The sequence below is a fragment of the Hirundo rustica genome, chromosome 1, assembly GCF_015227805.2.
Source record: "Hirundo rustica isolate bHirRus1 chromosome 1, bHirRus1.pri.v3, whole genome shotgun sequence".
Taxonomy (NCBI): domain Eukaryota; kingdom Metazoa; phylum Chordata; class Aves; order Passeriformes; family Hirundinidae; genus Hirundo; species Hirundo rustica.
In genome coordinates, this window is record NC_053450.1 from 29,664,267 (window position 1) to 29,670,266 (window position 6,000).

Here is a 6,000-nt window from a genome sequence, read left to right on the forward strand (position 1 = left end):
TCTTCTGTGCTACCAGGTTAATGTGAAGTCAAGAGAGATGATTTACAGATATTTTTGATCTGATTTTGACTTTGAAAAAATTTTCAACAATTTCTTGGGAAGAAGAAACTCTTTCTTTGCTCACAGTAATGGCTGAAGGTGTGAGACTGTAATGGTCTGGCCCTCATTTCTACAGGTACAACTAGCTGTTCTGACTGGTATAAAAAGAAATGAACTGAAAAAAATTAAAATCATTCTGTTTAAACTGTCTTTTCATGCCACAGCTACAAGAGCTTTGGACCTCTTTTTATTAGACTTTGTGCAGCCCATCAAGCAAAGTCCATCCATGTTCTCTAAAATGATCTACCTCTTGTTAACAACTTTCCTCTCTTAAAATGTGTATATCAGCAGCATCTACCCAGTGCATTTTAAGACTCTCTTTCAGTTTGACACATTGGACATTTCAAAGATGCCTATTTCTGGATATTTCTTTACAGAGAGCTGTTAAAATAAGGTTTCTCTCCCTCTTAGAGTGCTCGAGCCTTGTTATTAACAACCACTTGCTGGCCACTGCTCCTCATCATTCTTGTGGAGAGTATTTCATCCTCTGAGCTGAGGCTGACAGAGGGCCATAATCTCTGTAACGAGAGGGAAGCTTTGAAAAAAGACAGTGTGTTAGAACCTGAAAACTACAGTGAAAGAAAGCATGAGCATTGGTTTATTCTACTGAAAATGATGAAAGTCATAAGCACAGCTAGAATCTTAAATTCTACTCTGTTCTCAGAGAAGTTCTCAGAATTTTTTGTTTTAAATTCCCAAGGATAAACCACAGCAAAATGAATGTGGATGTCAGAAAGGAATAGAACCAAGATCCTAAATCTGATATTATTTATTTCTCATATTTATGTTTATATCAGACTCTTAGTATTGCTTACGTAGATATTTTAAAGATGTTCATAGTCTTATGCATGGGTTTTGTGTTTATCAGGCCTATACTCAAAGGACCTTGAACTTAAAGAACATTACTCACATAAATTATTTCAGGCAACCTATTTTGCTACTTGCTGTCTTTGGATCTTTGAATGTCATCCTTATGTCATGACGATATGTTGTGAAGTCTGAATTCATTAATGAGGAACTGTCAAGCAACCATCTGTGAAATACACGAAGGTAAGTATTTGTTGTGGTTTAGGAAAGGTGTTCCCACTGAAACACTCCAAACCACGTGCTACTCTCTCACTCCCCCTGCCCCCTTCCTCTTCCCCTGTGGAGGGCTGGAGAGCAGAATTGGAGGCACAAAAGGTGAAATCATGGGTTGACATAAGAAGAAATTACTGGAAACGGCAATGAAATAAGAAATGAACAGTAACAGGAACAATAATAATAAAAGGGTATATGAGAAAGGCAAAAAATTCACATGTGAAAGACTCACCAGACTACCATTCTCCACTTCCAGGCTACCTTGACCTGGAAGGGACCCCTTATCCTGTCCCAGAAATGAGGTGAGGTGGTACAGAATAACCTCTGGGTTTACAAAAATTAACCCTGTCCTGGCTGACACCAGGACAAACTTCACTGTCCTCTAGAAAATCTGAGCTTAAGGGTCCACAGGTGTTCCCAATACCCTGTCAAAAAATCCCATCAGGTTGCAGCTGATCGGTGACCCCATTTGCTTTCACAAATTGAATTGCTCTTGGATTTCCCTTGGGTTGAGTAGGGGAAGCCTGTCTGATAAGGATTCCTGAGAAGAATAAAGCTTACATGCTGGTATCAGTTCTTCTGCTAAAAAAAAAAAGACAGAAGGAGAAAGAGGAATTTCCTGCATAGGTCCTGAACTCGGAATTAGGCATTAAAAGCATGAGTGTTACTCTGTATGGCCCTGGTTAAAGGGATGGATGGTATTACACAGAACTTTATTTTCTGTACTCTAACTGAAATCCAACTTGGGCTCCCCTGACATCTTTCTTTCTATAAATTAGTCTTTCTTTGAGGACTAAACCCACTTTTTCTCCATGCATAGCACATCCACTTTGCCAGGTGAGGGGGGCTGGGTGGCCTCTATTAAAAATACACAGGCCAGTGTCCCTTTGTAGATGGTGACAGGAAAGTTTAAAGAACGGTTTCACAGAATTTTTGCAAAATCCTGAATTTGAACTGGAAACAGAGCCTTCAGCCAGTCAGGCTGTGCAGTGCTAGGAGCATTGTCATCAGGGATGCTGCTATTGATTCAGTTAAATACTTGTCACTGCTATGAAACCAGAGGATAGACTTCCATCATCTAACTTTGGTTTCTGGGATATTTGTTTTAGGAATACAGCCATCCCTTTCTAATCACCATGAGAGAGATGCATTTGCAAAGGTTGATTCTGCACTGTTCTCTAATCACTGCCTGTGGCAGAAACTTAATTTTACCAAAATCCTGATTAAATTTAAGGTGAGCCTGGGATGAACCTGGACTGCATTTGAAAGCATGGTAAGGAGTAAAGCTGACTTTCCAGACATTTCCAAACAAACAAATACAAATATAGACCTAATATCTTCTAGTTTCCCTGAAAGGAAAACTTGCTACTTGCTACAAGCATCAGCTATTGGGAACACATCCACAGTTCTTCTGCAGCACTTGATTTAGATCAGTTACTGATTCCCTGTGACAGCCATACAGGAGGTCTCAGATACCTTCTCTTACCACAGATTTGAGCTATCTCGTAACTTATGTTCCTCAGGAGTTATGAGATTGCTACTAAAAGGCCATTTCAGTAGAAAGGCAGATTTACTACTGACTGGTTCAGGACTGTGGACACTAAGATGGAATAATTTGCTGGCATTTCCACTGAAAGGGAGACAAAATTTACATTTGTGTTGGTTTTCACATAATTTCAACCCAATAAACAACATCTGAGCAAAAGAAGTCAGAGAGGGATTAAATCTCAGCTTGTTTCAGTTGACAAAGAGAAGGCAGGATCACACATAAAAACTGTTATTCTCATACTCTTCTGTCTAGTGTAAAGTGGAGTTAAAGATTTTTAGACCTTTAGGAAATCTTAAAGCTGTTTCTTCACTCTCACTGAGCAAAGTATGTGTTTAACTGTTATGTTTAACATTGTTTTCACGCATTTTCATTTTTTCTTTGACTGTCTCATTTACCTCCTGCTATTGCAATCATTCTTCTACAGACTGAGGAAGCAAAATTTGCTGGTGACTGGAAGGGTGAACATGAGTAACACAGGTGTGCTCTCTGTATAGGTAGGCTGAGGAAGAAGGAAGTATATTTGCTGTTGCTGACATTTTGTCAAAGGCTAAAGGCAGTTGCAAATATTATTTATATGGATATAGAATTCTTCAAAGCTATTCTGTTAAAATCTTTAGTTGCATTCCTGAGTTTTGGAAACAGAGGTAAGAGTTCTTCATCTTTGTGCTGAGTTTCTTCTCCCTGTTAAGCAAGTTCTTGCACAAGGGTGTGCGGCAACCAAGGTCTGTCATTTAGAAAAATCTGAGGTTTTCAGCATGCTGAGTTTATCAGTTGTCTGGTGTCATGTCAGACAAACAGTTTAAATACTTTTCCTCTTGTATGGTTGTATCAGGCAAGAGGGCTATTGCTTCAGCTACTGGCGGTGATGTTTAGGCAGCTCCCTGATGGGATGGATGTGTCTGTTCAGGTTGCTCTTGTGTTGTCCATGCCTAGTTCCACTCTTGAAAACAGACTTGCCCCTTCTACTCACTCAGATCTGCCTTCTTTCTGACTTTAGTAAGTCTACGCCTGCTCTCAGGACCTGGACATACTTCAGCTAAGATTATACCAAAGGTAAATGAAAAAACTCTCAACTGAAAAGACTCTACCTCATTTTCCTTTTTTTTTTTTTTTTTTTTTTTTTTTTTTTTTTTTTTTTTTTGTGGTTCGTTTCTAGGACAGGTTTACATGTGCTCACAGTGAAATGCACATCAAACTGATAAAGCTTCCCTTTTACACTACTGAAAGATACCCAGCCAGCCTGAGGAACCATACACGTGTCAGCCAAAATGTTTGGGGCTTGCATGTTTTACATTTAACCAACAAAGAGGTAACCAACACTGAGGTAACTAAATGGATAGCAAAAGATGGCATTTATCAAGGTTCTCAAAGTATGGTTCAGCCAGTGCATGTAATGATGAGTAGAATCCCAGAGAGGAAAAATCAGATGCAGAGTAGATGAGAGAGGCATGGCTCACACGCACAGACACACATTTGAATTTTGAATTAATTTTTCCTAGATTACCAGGGGTAGGAAATTTGTGTTGCTTCTGATGAAAACACATACTTTTGATTAATCCTTCTCTGCATGATGGTCATCTTTTAATCCTATAAATCTTTGTTTTATCCTTCCTAGTTTAGTAATTGGATTCTCAGAAGAGGTAGAAAATTTTTTCCTGAATTACTGGAAACTTTTTATTGCACTATTTCTTCCAATGCTCTTTGAGGTTTCAGGAAAATAGGTGTGCTTGAAGGAGCCTGGATATCTCTGTCCAATAGATATAGGACTGCTTTTTAAATAAAGACTGCATTTTAAGATTGTCCCCACTAGCAATATTTGATTTTTAAAAATTGCAGAAAGTGGGATTGATGAAAGACCTTCTTAGAATGTGCTGGGAAGTCAGAGAGTCAAAATGATCAAACACTGGAAATTCTGAGAGATGTAAGAATTAGAGGTTTTTATTGCTAGAATAAGTAGCAGGTATAGCAACCTGTCCTTTTTGCGGTAAATATTCTGGAGAATATTACACTGAGGAGAATTCTCTGCTTCTGAACACAGAGCACAATTACCATGATCAGGGAGAACAGAGCTGCTGATTTGGTGAATAATTGGTTTGGAGTTTCATTTCAAGTCACAAGTGACAGAGCAGCCTTTTCTGAGTCCCAGAAGATATGCGGAAGTTCAACTTCTCTATACCCCTTTGTCATACTGACAGTCACCACTGCACAGGGGAGAGTTAATCTTATGGGTGAATTTATGCATTTTGTTACGTCAGCCCAACAGCTCAGAATTATGCAACCTTTCAGAGTGGGGACAGGAATCTTTCTAATCTGGCATATTTAATGCCATCTGTCAATCCACTGGCACGTGCTTAACATCAACTTTAGACATTCAAATAACCTCAAAGATCACATTTCTTTTCACAGGTTTTAACACATTAATGAGAGATAAGGTAAAGTTAATTCTGTATTTTCCTCTTGGAAGTGCATTCCCACCATTTGTCCATGTTTTAAATGACTGCATGTAATGACTGGGTCCTGCTTTGAGGCTGAAGGTTTGCTGGATAGCCTTTATTCTATGGTCTTTCTGTCTTTCTTGGAAGGCAACTCCATATTTTCTTTTACTAGCCTAAACTTTTAAAGAGGACATTTCCCCTCATTACGTTATATTCTCCTAATATATTTTGAACTTTCTTCTTTAAGTATACTTACATCTCTCTGATCCAAGCTGGTTGATCCTTTAAAAATTTATCTCCTGTTTCACATTTTACATCCATGGATCTTTCTTCCAGTCCAACTGTCTTTACAATTCTGGTTTCCAAAACCATGTCACTAAAATCACCGTCCTGGAAAGCTTTCAGGGAACCAATGCTGAAAATCACCTTCAGTGAAGGACTAAGTACAAGATTTAGTAAAATGCTATAGACTGCTAATAATTTTTCAATTATTAGCCAGTAATATTAGTTCTTTTGAATGAACCAGACATGACTGGTTATTAGTTATACATAGTTATTTCAAATTAATTTTTGATGAGCTTCTGGTTTCTAGAACTTGTTCTTTAAATATACCTTTATCACTAGACCTAGGAAAAGAGAAGTCAGATGTGAAACAATTCCTACCACTCAAGTCTGTGGGACAGTGGGCAACAACCACTCCTTTTGGGTGACTCTACGTCTTTATCAACCAAGTAAGATATATAGGCAAAAAGAGCACAGAAAATAGCAGCTGTTAGATATGTGTGAAATCTATTGAGAAGTCATGTAGATCCATTTGAAAATATTTAGGTCAGTTCA

The 6,000-nt window shown here is 38.4% G+C and overlaps 1 long non-coding RNA gene across 1 annotated transcript; it reads right to left on the minus strand.

Annotated features, from left to right (window-relative positions):
* Positions 1–351: 351 nt before the first annotated feature.
* LOC120753414 (uncharacterized) lies at positions 352–1,527 on the minus strand. The gene is made up of 3 exons (XR_005701184.1): positions 1,412–1,527; positions 1,010–1,132; positions 352–634 (listed from the first exon to the last, which is right to left on the minus strand). It is a non-coding gene; the product is annotated as an uncharacterized LOC120753414 (long non-coding RNA).
* Positions 1,528–6,000: the final 4,473 nt, after the last annotated feature.